General features: G+C 37.7%; 1 protein-coding gene across 23 annotated transcripts in view; it reads right to left on the bottom strand.

The window, feature by feature from the left end:
• Positions 1-15,014, bottom strand: part of RAP1A (RAP1A, member of RAS oncogene family) — an 80,446-nt gene that overhangs the window by 49,037 nt on the left and 16,395 nt on the right. For 2 of the 23 annotated variants that reach the window (XM_060412627.1, XM_060412644.1), the window contains exon 4: positions 1,580-1,707. The exons of 20 other annotated variants lie outside the window; for them this stretch is intronic. The gene's annotated coding sequence lies outside the window, so the exon portion shown is untranslated. Of the gene's footprint in view, positions 1-1,579; positions 1,708-13,300; positions 14,263-15,014 lie in introns of all 23 variants that reach the window. One more of the 23 variants, XM_060412550.1, reaches the window with a different exon arrangement.

Raw genomic sequence — 15,014 nt, 5'->3', positions numbered from 1 at the left:
AAGCCCCATGAAAACAAGAGACTCAGTTTGTCTTTCTCCCTTAGTCTTGCCACTGCTTCCTCTTCTGTGCAACAGACATAGCGTATATCCCTCGTGGTGTTAGACCATACCTACCCACTTCCTTTTTTCTATCCAAATCCTCCAAGCCCCGTGGGGTGCATTTCAAGTCCCAACTTCAAAGTTATATCCAGTAACTCATGCCTATAGTCTTCTTTACCTAACCTCTTATTACTTCTTTTACAAAAACTACTTAAGTCTTCAGTTATGTTTTCTATCGTTGAGATGGAACTCTCATATCGTAAAATAGTTTAAATTACATTCACAAGGTTGTACAATGATTCACCACTATCTAATTTCAGAACATTTTCACCACTCTAAAAAAAAAAAACCCCATGTCCATTATTTACTTTCTACCCCATCCCCTTCCCCTAGCTTCTGGAACCATCAATCTACTTTCTGTCTCTATGGATTTGACTATTCTTGGAGTCATGAAACAACAGAAGTATGTGACCTTTTGTGTCTGGCTTCTTAATGTTTTTCGCGGTTCATCCCTGTTGTAGCATGCATCAGTACCCCATTTCTTTCTACGGCTGAATTTTCCACTGTATGGCTACACCACATTTTGTTTATACATTCAATGGTGAGTTGCTTCCACTTTTTGGCTATTATGACCAATAATGTCATGAACACAATGTACAAGTTTTTATGTGAACCTGCTTACAATTCTCTTGGGTATATACCTAGAAGAGAATTGCTGGATCATATGGTAACTCTAAGTTTAACTTATTGAGGAACTGCCAAAGTGTTTCCCACAGTGGCTATATCATTTTATATTCTCACCACATCCTTGTCAACAGTTGTTACTGCTCATTTTTTTGATTACAGATATCCTAGTGAGTGTGAAATGGTATCTTATTGTGGTTTTGATTTGCATTTCCTAACGTCTCTGGTTATTCTTTATGTGATATATTTCCTCTAATTTATAGTCAGCAAGCTTTTCCTATAAAGGGCCAGACAGTAAATGTTTCATGCTTTGAGGGCTACATATGGTCTATGCTCCATATTCTCCTTGGTTTTTTTGTTTGTTTTTCAAACAACAAAAGCAAAAGCCATGCTTAGCTTGAGGACCATACAAAAATGAGCCTCGGACTATAGTCTGGCAACCTTTACTCAGACTGTTTCATAATTAGCCTGGCCTTTCCTATCAATGTCAATTTTGTTGAAAGCAAAGACCAGACTATTTTATATTCCTTCACAGTGATCTGCACAGTTCAGTCACTCAGTGGCGTCCGACTCTTTGCGACCCCATGGACTGCAGCGCGCCAGGCTTCCCTGTCCACTAACTCCCAGAGCTTGCTCAAACTCATGTGTATCAAGTTGGTGATGCCAGCCAACCATCTCATCTTCTGTCGTCCCCCTTTCCTCCTGCCCTCAATCTTTCCCAGTATCAGGGTCTTTGCAAATGAGTCAGTTCTCCTCATCAGGTGGCCAAAGTATTGGAGCTTCAGCTTTAGCATCAGTCCCTCCAAAGAATTTGGAGGACGGATTTCCTTTAGGATTGACTGGTTGATCTCCTTACTGTCCAAGAGACTCTCAAGAGTCTTCTCCAACACCACAGTTCAACAGCATCGATTCTTCGGTGCTCAGCCTTCTCCATGGTCCAGCTCTCACATCCATACCTGACTACCTGACTCTGATCTGCAGAGTCTGCAAGTACAAAACCAGAGGTTTTAAAAATACTTGAACTGACTTTTTTGCACAAAGAATATCCCCAATTAAAAAAATATCTTCCCACAGGTATTTACACAATATAAATAAAGCATACTAGTTATCCTAAAACTACAAATAAGATTAGAATTATAGTAATATACTATGGCAGAACTTGTTATTTGTTCCTCTAACTTACTAGCCATAAAAAAAAAGGTTTATATATATATATATACTTTGGCAAATGTGAAAACCCAATAATTTCAACAGTTTGAGTTTTACATTCTGGAAATTATAGGTTGATCACAAAGAAGGAATTAATTCTACATAGTAACTCCTGGACAAAGAATGAAAACTAATGTATCAGGGAGCAGACAGCTAGTTATTTATCTCTGGAAGTCACTGAACTTCTTCCAAGTCCAGATTTCTCATCTTTAATAGCAGAAGTGATTTCATCCGTCCTACCTTTCCTACAAAACTGTGAAGATAAAATGACACAAAGTTTATAAAATTTTATAAAAAGCACTACAAATAATATGATTCATTTATTGTTAGAAGAATTCTAAGCCAAAACCAAGATTTCACTACTAAAATAAGTATAAACAAGAGTTCTCTGGGTCTTTAGAGTTATAACAAGTATTTTTCCTAACGGTCTGCATGACATCAACATACTCTATGGTGATTCTTTTTTTTTTTAATCTTTCTAAAAGAGGAATGGAAATCAGAACAAACTGGTGTTACATTCTGAGTCTCAAAAAGGTTAACCAAGTGCATAAAAACATTCAGACCAGTTCCCTGGGTCTTAGAAATCTAAGACAACATTCATTCTATAGCACCTTTACTTTACTCTAGCTAAAAGGAATAATATACTAAATATTCCTTTGAACACTAAACTGTCTGCTAAAAATTCATGGGAACCAAACAGTAACTTCAAAGACAAAGCCAGAATCAGCAGTAAAGTTTTGATCAACAGAAAAGAAGGAATAATATAAATATCTAATATTCTATGCTAAGTACCTTTATACAGACCATACCATTTGATTTTTATGAACATAAGGAAGGGGTACTATTATTATTCAGATTACAGCTAAAAAGTGAGGCTAAGAAAAATATCTTACCAAAGCTCACAGTAATCTGCATAGCAGGGATTAGAATTCAGATAAACTGTGTTTATCACATTTCATCTGGTTAGCAACCAAAGCTAACATTTGGTTAGCAAGCTAACCAAAACCAAAATCTAAGAAAAAGGCAACATTTCCAAAAGTGTGCTTCAATTCTTTTTCTCTCCATATCTGAGTACTACAAAGCTGATAAAAAAAAAAGTAGTTAATGACCAGAAGACCATGTAACAAAATAGGGTGATGTCCATGGGATTTCCCAAGCCAAGAATACTGGAGTGGTTTGCCATTTCATTCTCTGTGGGATCTTCCCAACCCAGGGATCAAACCAAGGTCTCCTACATTGGCAGGCAGATTCTTTTCCACTGAGCCACCAGGGAAGCCCACCTTAAGTATTATTAAAGTCTTGTGGCATAGGGTTCAAAGAGAGACACTACATCTACAATTAAACATCTACAATTAAATTTTCTAGAAGTTACAATCTTAGATCTAAAGCCTTGTTTCTTTCTTTTTTTAATATAAATGTATTTATTTTAATTGGAGGCTAATTACTTTACAATATTGTAGTGGTTTTGCCATACAAGCCGTTTCTAACAATGCCTTTTCACTGGCTAGAAGCGAATAATTGAAACATTAGCCTGAATCAATCTGTAAGGCATACCAAACAAAGCAAACATCAACCATACCTTGCTATCTAGATTAATACAGAAAAAAAAAAAAACACAATAAAACAATGGTCCCCAGTGCCACAAATATCTATTATGTTTATCTATTATAAATGAGACACTGAGAGACAAAGGAAGATAAAACCAGTTACCCAAATTTAACAACAAAAATATACTATAATCCCATTTTTCAAAGTGTTGGTTTGATCAACTTACCAATTATATAGATTGTAGATAACAAAAATTGCTAGAAAAAGCCAAATACTTTTCAGAAAAGCAAACTGGTTCTGTGTTGAGAAGGTGCTCCACTTTGAGGGATGCAACCATTTTTTAATTCTCTTAGTTTGCATTTGCTGACATTTATTTACAAATTGGGCGCCAAGTGAAAAAAATAATAGAAAAGGAAATCAGATGGAGAACTTAAAAGACAGACAGACACATGCTGTCTTTACAAATCAGAAAAAAAAAAACCATCTCCAGCTCTAACTCGCAGAGCTCCCCTACTAAATTGACAGAAGTATACTAGTGGATACAAACAGGTAAAAATGAAAAAATCTGCCAAATTAATGTTACGTTATGAGAGGAAAGAGGAAGAATAGGAAAGGATCTGGTCAGTGGTGGAGCATAAAAAAGGAAACAGACGCTTACTATTAGCACACAAAAATGGAATAAAAAGTATTGTGCAGTCCAGATATGACTCAAATATTCACTGGAAGGACTGATGCTGAAGCTGCAGCTCCAATACTCTGGCCACAAGACGCAAAAAGCCAACTCATTAGAAAAGACCCTGATGCTGGGAAAGATTGAAGGCAGAAGGAGAAGGGGACAACAGAGGAAGAGATGGTTGGATGACATCACTGACTCGATGGATATGAGTTTGAGCAAAGTCCAGGAGATGGTGAAGGACAGGGAAGCCTGGCATGCTGCAGTCCACGGGGTTGCAGAGTTGGATACGACTAAGCGACTGCACAACACTAAGAATTACTGGTGACCGTCTAAATTAGTATCTTTTTTCAATACTTGGCCTGGTATAAACATACCTGTGTGTGGGTGTGTTCTGTAAAAAGCTCCACAGCACAGATTTTCCACCTCACTGAAACTTCTGATACCGTCATCCCTTCGTCATCTCACAATCATCTCCTTTCCTTCCCTCCTAAACCTGGACTCCAAGAGTGATCATCAGTGCAGCTTAATAGTAGCTAAGCACAGACATTGAACCTAACTTCCTGCGTTGTGAAGTCCAGCTCTGACACTTGCTCTGTAACCTCAGCAATGTCTTGACCTGTCTGTGCCTTAGTATCATCATGGGGCAAACAGTACCTACATCACAGGGTTATTTTGAGTAAATGTGTTAGTATCTTTAAAGCAAACTTATAAATATGCCTACTATAGAGGAAGGGCTCTAGAAGTGTTTGTTCTTTATCATTATCACCATTTTTGTCTGAGTTATTCTTTGCCTTGAATATCCTGAATATTCATCTCAAGGACTGATGCTGAAGCTGAAACTCCACAGTTTGGCTACCTGATGTGAAGAACTGACTCACTGGAAAAGACCCTGATGCTGGGAAAGACTGACGGTGGGAGAAAGGGATGACAGAGGATGAGATGGTTGGGTGTCATCACTGACTTGATGGACATGAGTTTGGGTGGACTCCAGGAGTTGGTGATGGACAGGGAAGCCTGGAGTGCTACAGTCCATGGGGTCGTAGAGAGTCAGACGTGACTGAGTGACTGAACTGAACTGATGGTTAGATGTATGTGTCAATCTGGTTAGGTTGTGTGTGTGTGCACACGCTAAGTCACTTCAGTCATGTCTGACTCTTTGCGACCCCATGGATTGTAGCCCACCAGGCTCCTCTGTCCACGGGATTCCCCAGGCAAGAATACTGGAGTGGGCTGTCATTTCCCCCTCCAGGGGAATCTTCTTGACCCAGGGATCAAACTTGTGTCTCTTGTGTCTTCCGCATTGGCAGGCGGGTTCTTTATGCCACCAGGAAAGCCCAGTTAGGCTACAGCAATCAGTTATTCAAATAAATACTAATCTAGGTGTTGCTGTGAAGGTGTTATGTGAATGTTGCTAACCATCACGTAAAGGAGATTATTAATAATGTGAGGAGGCCTCACCTAATCAACTGAAAGCCCTCAAGGGACAAAAATGATGTTTCACTAAAGAAATTCTATTGCCAAGAATTTATGCCTAAGTTTCCAGCTGGTATGCCCTAGATTTTGGACTTGCCTATCCCCAAAATCATATAAGCCAATTCCTTGAAATAATTTTTTAATTTTTATACACACAGAAAGACAAAACGCGTATGTGTATATGTCTAATGTGTGTGTGCACATGTATCCTACTGGTCTGTTTCTCTGGAGAACCCTGACTAATACAAATATCTGCTGTTTACTGATGCTGAGAACAAGATAAAGTCTGTTTCTGTTGCTTGCAACCAAAGAACTCCAAGTACAGTTATATATGTCACCATTTGAGGAGAGTCCACAAAGATCTCACTGTTCAACCACATGCTAATAGTTTAAGATCAAAGTTGTAGGCAGAAATTTTATTTTATTTTTTTAAAATATAAATTTATTTATTTTAATTGGAGGTTAATGACTTTACAATATTGTATTGGTTTTTGCCATATATCAACATGTATCCGCCACAGGTATACATGTGTTAAATTCTAAACCTAATGGCAATAAAACTCATTTTCTAGACTCCTCCAAAGTACAGAGAAACTAAAGAATGAAGGCATACTTAAGAAAAAAAGGGTGTCTAAAACAGCTGTTAGAATGTTCAGGCTCCTTTACACTAGTTCAGTCTACTACCTGTTTTTGTGTGGCCTATAAACTAAGAATGGTTTCCACATTAAAAAAATTTTTTTGTTTTAATAAAAAGAAAAAAATTTAAAGAAAAACAGTATTTTGTGACACGTGGAAACTACATGAAATTCAAATTTCAGTGTTCATAAATAAAGTGGACATGGCTATGCACGTCTGTTTACGTATGGTCTATGGCTGTTTTGCCTGTAACAGCAGAACTGAGTACTGCCAACAGAGTCAGTGTGATCCTAAAAGCCTAAAATATTCTGTCTCTTTACTGAAAAATCTCTGCTGATCCCCAATCTAGTTTCTCAGAAAAACCACAGCCTATCTTTAGGAGGAATGGGCAAGAAAAGGGCAGGAAATGTTAGAAAAGAGGATATAAGAAAAGGAATAAATTAATTGTAGCTATACTGTTTTGAAACCTTATCATGCACAAAATACTGTTTGCAGCACTTTACATATATTAATATTTTTAATACTTACAATAGTCTTATGAGGTGGAGACCATGACCCTGATTTTATAGATGAGGCAGAGAGGCTAAAACAAACCTGCCTAGCTCAACAGACATAAATTACAGAACAAGGACTACAACCCAGGCTGCTTGGCGTTAGCATCCACGCGGTTAACCACATCATACTGCTTTATCACTCATCTTGTTGTCTGTCTAATCTGCACAGTACTAATGATGCTGATTTTCCTTAAAACTAAAGTACTACAAACTATGTAACTGAACCAACACTGGAATAAATGAAAATGTTTGTGGCTGTATATTTATTAGAGAACTTGAGGGACGACCGACACCTATGCCTGTCTTCTTACTTGAAGACAGGAAACTCAGGAAGATGCCCCCCTGGATTTAATCACTGCCTTCCCCAAACTATACTTGAAGTCAAAAGCTCAGGCAAGCTTCTATATGGAGGCCAAGATAAAGCATGTTCTCCTTCCACATGTCTTGCCTCATCAGGACCAATTAAATAAGAATCTGGACGGTGGAGCCATGATGCTGATATTTCTTAAAACTTCTTAGTTAATTCTAATACACAGTCTCACAGGGTTGAGACCTGCCACACTATATTTCTCTCCTTTCAAGGAGAAGAGCGGTGATCTAAAGAAAAGAGTACCAGTGAGGGGAGGGGCAAAAGCAGAGATGGGGAAAACAGACAAAACTTATCTTCCAAGAATGGAGCTTTCATTCAGTACCACAGCATCCCAGCAAAGTGCATTTCTAAGTCTTCGTGTATCAACTACATCTAAAAACTTAAAATAAGCCAAAAATAAGTAGGTATGAAAATAAAACTAAATGTTTTTATATATGCATGTATATACAGAAATTTCTATAAGATACACAGCAAACAGATAACCATTATTTTTGCCTTATCTATATTTTTTACTTGATCTGTGTTTTTTGTCAACTTGTATTTCTTTTTATAATGTTTTACTTGATTAATTAAAAATAATTTTTAAAGTGTAACTAAAAAAAAGGATGTTCAAGGATTACTTTAATTATACTTTGAATATGAAAATAACTACATAAAGAGCCAGTAAAAGTTACTTGGTACCCTCCTGGAAAGCAGTCTACTTCTTGTCAGCGGTCTCCCCAACTTCTATGTGCAGCAGAGATGTATATTCTAACAAATCTATTAAAGAATCTTTTCCACCAGATGACTATTAACTAACTAAAGTCTTACTGGTACTAATTTATCACAGTACCTAGTGAGGGGAAAATATTTTAAATAATAAAAAATAATAAGGGCTTCCCTGGTGACTCAGTGGTAAAGAATCTGCCTGCCAATGCAGGAGACAAAGGTTCAATCTCTGCTCCCACAGACCCTACGTGTCTTGGAGCAACCAGCCTGTGCGCCAAAACTACTGAGCCTGTGCTCTAGAGCCTGGTGGCTGCAAATACAGAGCCCACGTGCCGCAGCTACTGAAGCCCGTTGCTCCGCACCTGGAGAAGCCACCACAGTGACAAGCCTGCGCTCCGCAACTAGGGAGCAGCCCCTGCTCACCACACTGGAGAAAAGCCCATGCGCAACAGAGACCCAGCACAGCAAAAGGCAACACAGAAACAGAACTGTAAAAAGCAACAGTAAAATGGAAATGCTTCAGCGTTTTACAAACACAAATATCTATTACACATTCTAATTTTTATAATCATTTATAATGATCTCACATTACAGTTAAAATCAAATCTCCCCTTTAAATGCACTATTCATTTAAATGAATCTCAAGTTTGTAATATGGCTTCAGAAACAAAGTAGGCAATACGGGTAGTAAGACAACATCCAAGCAATCACACAGGCTTGGCCAAAGGTCTAAAGTCATAGTGAGTTAATGTTCAAGCACATCTTGTCATTTGTTTGCTACTGTGATTCTCAGTAAAAGACCCAGCTTCATGTACATTCACACAGTGTTTAAGTTTACACTAAAGAATAAAACCTCAAACCTGGTTAAATGCTAAGTAATCCTCAACAGATAAAACCACATCTGAGATGTCTATTGGTAAAGAATCTGCTTGCCAATGCAGGTAGACGTAAGTGACGTGGGTTCCATCCCTGGGTCGGGAAGATCCCCTGGAGGAAGGCACAGAAACTTACTCCAGCATTCTTGCCTGGAGAATCTCATGGACAGAGGAGCCTGGTGGACTACAGTCCATGGGGTAGCAAAGAGTTGGACACAACTGAAGCGACTCAGCACGCACACACACTGAAACATAACTGGCAAGAAAAACCAGACCATGAAGGAACATGGTTGGTTTTCATTTGGCTAGAACCATGACCCAAAGCAAGGCCTTTGTAATGAGCTTAAGCTAGCTGTGGTAAGAACTTAACTCCAACTCTTAGAAAACAGTCCTCTCTGAATCGCCTAGGTACCGAATATCATTTGTTGTTCAGTTGCTCAGTCATGTCCGACTCTTCGTGATCCCATCGGCTGCAGTGCGTTAGGCTTCCCTGTCCTTCATTATCTCCCAGAGTTTGCTCAAACTCATGTCCATCGAGTCAGTGATGCCATCCAACCATCTCATCCTCTGTCGTCCCCTTCTCCTCCTGTCCTCAATCTTTCCCAGCATCAGGGTCTTTTCCAAAAAGCCAACTCTTCACATCAGGGGGCCAATACTGAATATCATGTATTCTATTCATTATCATTCACTTTTAATGTAGTGGTGAACATGGTACTCTCAGAAGAGATTCTTCTTGACAGAGGTAAACTAAGTCTTCCAGAACATTAAGAGTGTTTTGAAGCCTCGCTCAAAAATGTCTTAGGGAGTTCCCTGGCAGTCCAGTGGTTAGAACCCCACACTTTCACTGCTGAGGGCATGAGTTCCCTGGGCATGGAGTTCACAAGCCATGTGGTACGCCCAGAGGGGGGGCGGAAAAAGAAAAAAACAAAAGTACGTCTTAAGAAAAAAGTTAGGTTACAGTCAGTAAGTAGGGTCAGAAACAACATTTAAAGATTTGGGTAATGGTGTGAGCAGTTAAATTTAAATGAGAAACTATCTCAGAAAAAAATGTCTTAAAAGCCTAAAAACATTTCTACTTTGAAAACCAAAGTGTAATTCTTTCACAATGTTTAATGGATCTATTCTCATGTATTTTGAACTTTAGGAAACTAAACTTCTGAAAAAATGTAAGCAGAAACAGCATATATTATGAGATACTTAAAATAAGGGCATTACCAAAAATGTAGAAAGAGAGATATTATATGTCCTTTTAAAAGGAATAAAAGTTAGATAACAAAGAGAGTACATATCCAAGATATTTCAATCAATAAACCAAAGATTAAAATAAATGCTGGACAGGAATGCTGTGGTTCCAAGTATTTCCACAGAGCTCACAGCATGACAACTTGTTCGTCCACTGTGCAACTCAGAGGTGCTTTCAGAATTCTGAATTATTGCCAGGCACTGAAAGTTCTCAAGCCTAAATATGTGAGTCCTCAAAAATTTGTATTATTCTAGTTAAAATACATTTACTTGTCTTCTTAAAAAAAAAAAAAAAAAAAGGAAAACTTAGCCAAACTTAAAACAGTAACTCAGAATCTGAAAAATATACAAAAGCACATCGGCCTATTAAAGAAACCTTTAGGATTTCCAGACATGAGAGCACAACACTATAAAGTGCAGTACTGAAAATCTAGTGCCAACATCAGAGTAGGTAAATAAAAGATGAAAAAGAGAAAGCGTAGAGAGACTCAAGCATATAATGCCATTTCAATTCTTAAATGACCCAGCAATTCCACCATAAATGGGAATTTATGAAACAGAAAAACACAAGCAAACAAATACGTATGCTAGAAACAATCACACACACAAAAAACAGGAAACAAAAGGCCCTTCAACAGAAGAATGGATAAATGTGTACAGTAATTCAGTAAATACTCCAAAAAGAAATGAGATAAATTACAAGAGTCATCTGAAAAGATGACCAAAATGCCTTGGACAAAAAAGAAAAAGCAATTTGCCACAGTTAAAGTTCAGCCTATTAATCTTTTTCAAAAGATACATAGATACAAGTTTAGAAACTATTTATGTTAGAATATATACAGGAAAAAGCTGGATAAATATTCATATTACTAGTGGTTGTCCTTAGAGAAAGGAACTTTCATTAAGTTATACATATCAAAAATATTAAGATATACAGAATAAAATAATTCTATTTCTTGGAATTCATCCTAGGGAAATAAGTAAGAATGCCTGGAGAAATTCAACTACAATGATATTAAAAAAAGTTTTTATTATAAAATATTGAAAGCTATAGGGAATAAGATTTTTAAATGATGGCAAATTCACATAACAGAGTATTTACTATCTATTGTTATTATTTATCCAATAAATACTAAAATATATTCATCTTGACAAAAATGTCACAATATACTTTTTAAAAGGAGCATGAACTATTATGCATCTGATTTCATTTTCTGAAGGAAAAAAGGTTATGTACTGAAAACCACTGGGCAAGATGTTAGTAAACATTAACAGGGTGGGAGGTAAATGAAGGGTGATTTTCCTTTTAGTTTATTGCACTCATTCCAACAAGGGCAATATCACTCCTAAAGGGAGTAAAAAAATCTTTACCTTTTAGTGTATAAAGAAAAAGATTAACATACAGTAAATAAACAAATATACAGAATACCCATGGTATTAAAATTTCATGAGGGGAACAATTAGGAAAAAACATATAAAGACTAGACTGAGGGAAGCAAGTGATAATGATAAGAAAGGCTAAGAAACTATCTCATCGGTACGCTCACTTTTTTCTACAAGGAACTAGGTATTACTTGAGTCTGAATAAGTAATATATGTACACTGACTGAACTATTGAAAAGGAACATACTATGAAAAGTTAACATTAATTTTTGTTAGTAAATATAAAGTTTATTCCTATAGTCTTAAAGTTTCAAAAATACAGTACAGAGTTCTAAACACACAATGTTAAAATAAAAATACAGAGGGACTTCCTTAGTGGTCCAGTGGTTAAGAATCCGCCTGCCAGTGCAGGAGACATGGGTTCGATTCCTGCTCTGGGAAGGTGCCACATGTGGCAGAGCAATTAAAGCCCGTGAAAGAAAGTGGAAGTGGAAGTGTTAGCTGCTCAGCTGTGTGGGACTCTCTGCAACCCCATGAAAACTCTGCTGGTAAAGAATCCGCCTGTAACGCAGGAGACCCCAGTTCAATTCCTAGGTGGGGAAGATCCCCTGGAGAAGGGAAAGGCTACCCACTCCAGTATTCTGGCCTGGAGAATTTCATGGACCTACAGTCCACATGGTGGTAAAGAGTCGAACAGGACTGAGCAACTTTCACTTTTTTCCACTTTGCAATCCCATGGACTGTACCTGCCAGGTTCCTCTGTCTATGGAATTCTCCAGGGAAGAATACTGAAGTGGGTAGCCAATGCCCTTCTCCAGAGGATCTTCTCGACCCAGGGACTGAACCAGTCTTCTGTATCGCAGGCAGATTCTTTACCATCCGAGCCACCGACTAAGCCCTTAGGCCACAACTATTGAGCCTGTGCTCGAGAGCATGGGAGCCGCAACCCCTGAAGCCTGAGCACCCGAGAGCCGGTGCTCAGCAACAAGAGAAGCCACTGGAACGAGACGCCTGAGCCACAACAGCAGAGAGTAGCTTCTGCTTGCTGTAACTACTAGAGAAAACCCACGCGCAGCAATGAAAAATCAGTGAAATCAAGGATAATTAACTCTTTTAAAAGCTAGACCTAAAAAAAGAAATTATAAGAGAAAAAGAAATTGAAAGAGTATTGCATCAGAATCATCTGGGATCACAAGGTTCCTTGACCATACTGCAGATATGATAATAAAATCAACATTTCTAGGGATGAGGCTAGTAGCTTTTATTAAATGAAGCACAATTCTATCATCATACCACTCTATGGAATATGAAATCCAGACAGATATATATCCTATTATCCATTATCTCCACTGGGTACAAGGCATTGTGAGGAATATTTTAAAAAAATAAGCAAAATTCATAAATTTTGCTACTAAAATAGTCATTTCAGTTAAATCTGCAAAGTGAAGTCACTCAGTCGTGCCCGACTCTTTGCAACCTGTGGACTGCAAAATCTGCAAAACCCAGCATTAACTACTGGCCTTCTCAGGCAGGGCAGTATCATTCACAAAGAAACACAAGTTTAGTAAACAAGTAGAAAAGAAAAATCACTGCTGGGTAATAATAACTAGGATGCTGTCAGCTACACTCAATTCTCTTTAGTTAATATTGTGTTTGGCATGTCAGCCTTGAAATATACAGAATTCAAAATTTTGCCTACCCCAAATTAAAAATCTCCCGCTAGATACTCTGGGTTTAAAATGTGAAACCACATATGCCAAGATTTACTGTGTATATAAATAATGTACTCCCTGGTGGCTCAGACGGTAAAGCATCTGCCCACAATGCGGGAGACTCGGGTTCAATTCCTGGGTTGGGAAGATTCCCTGGAGAAGGAAATGGCAACTCACTCCAGCACTCTTACCTGGAAAATCCCATGGACGGTGGAGCCTGATAGGCTACAGTCTATGGGGTCGCAAAGAGTTGGACACAACTGAGCGACTTCACTTCACTTCACCTAACTGTACAGTCCCACTTAACTAAAGAAGAATATACTGGTTAGTCAAAATAGGCACAAAGGATTAAGATACTACTTAATTCCCTAGCAACTGTCTCCAATTTCTTACAGACATCAATGCCAACTTTTGGTGGTAGTAATAATGACGGCAGCAATATTTAAGAGCTTTCTGTATGCCAGGCATACTTATTTAATCTTTAAACATGTCTAAGAAATAGGTACTGCTCTTTTTCCATTCTACAGATGAAAACAACCGAGAAATAAAGAAATGAAGTAACAGCTAGTAGATACTAACATATAAACTTCCATGGACTGTTCGCCTCCTAACCACAAATGCAGTATCAAATGACCAAATATTCAAAGTGAGAGGTGGCATATCATTTATATAAATAAGCTTATACCTTGTGATTAACAATCATCTATAAAACAGTATACAAATGAATGTAACTAAGGTAAACCTGAGTGAGAAGCATCAAAAGTTTTCCCAAGTTATACAATAGTACAGTACTTTTCCCTCTTTTCTCACTCACTACACCAAGAAAATGAACTTAAATTTGCCTTAAAGTACAAACTTTATCATTACGCATAATTCCATCTCAGGAATACATTTGTTTAATTCATTTGTAAAGCCTTTAACTCATTTTATCCCCAAAGAACCTTCATTTTTAAAAGCTTTATTAAATTCAATTTCATATTCTATAATGAACTCACTTTAGAACCCAATTATAAAATATATGAACAGTGTATAAAATTCAGGAAATAAAATTAAAAATTAAAAAGAAAAATAAAAATCACCTATAATTCCAACTTCATAACTTTGGTCCTTTTGAGGTTTCCTTTTCACCTACATTCTACATATCAATAGGAACCTGTAAACATAAGAACTGAAATCGTACTATATAAACACTGTTAATCAACTTTTTCTCTCTTAACAAAAGTGTCTTTTTTTAAATGGTGTGGACAAATGCTATGTGACTGTGTGTGTATGCATGTACATGGGCGTTCAGGAGCATCTGACTCTACCAGCCCATGGACTGTAGCCTGCCAGGCTCCTCTGTCTATGGAATTTTCCAGGCACGAATACTGGAATGGGTTGCCATTTCCTACTCCAGGGGATCTTCCTGACTGAGAGACTGAACCCACGTCTCCTGCATCGGCAGATTCTTTACCACCACACCACCTGGGAAGCACATTATATGACTGACTTTCTATAAAACACTGGCTTATAGGATTGAAAAAAAAAAAAGTTTCTTATATTGTGAAAATTAACCACAAGGTGGAGGGGGGACAGTTGGTCCTTCATATAGAGTCATCTCTCTTTTTCAAGTACTTGAATACTTCAAAAAAACAATCATTTAAAAATTTTTACTCATTAAATAGGCACTCTCTGCATTACTAAAAAACCTCACTTGTCCATCTTTAGCACACCAACACACAGAAGGCATTAATACATACATATATTATGTATTCCATACATAGTTATGGAAATGTTATGGTTGCCAAAGATAAAAAATGTGACAACCCATGTAGGCACAAGCTCAGCCCAGTCCAGTTGAACCTAAACAGAGCCAGCCTGGAACACCACAAAGCAATGATTCTTTACATCCGATGCTTACGGCCT

The sequence above is a fragment of the Ovis aries genome, chromosome 1 (assembly GCF_016772045.2).
Source record: "Ovis aries strain OAR_USU_Benz2616 breed Rambouillet chromosome 1, ARS-UI_Ramb_v3.0, whole genome shotgun sequence".
Classification (NCBI taxonomy): Eukaryota; Metazoa; Chordata; class Mammalia; order Artiodactyla; family Bovidae; genus Ovis; species Ovis aries.
This window is presented reverse-complemented; position numbering and strand designations above follow the sequence as displayed.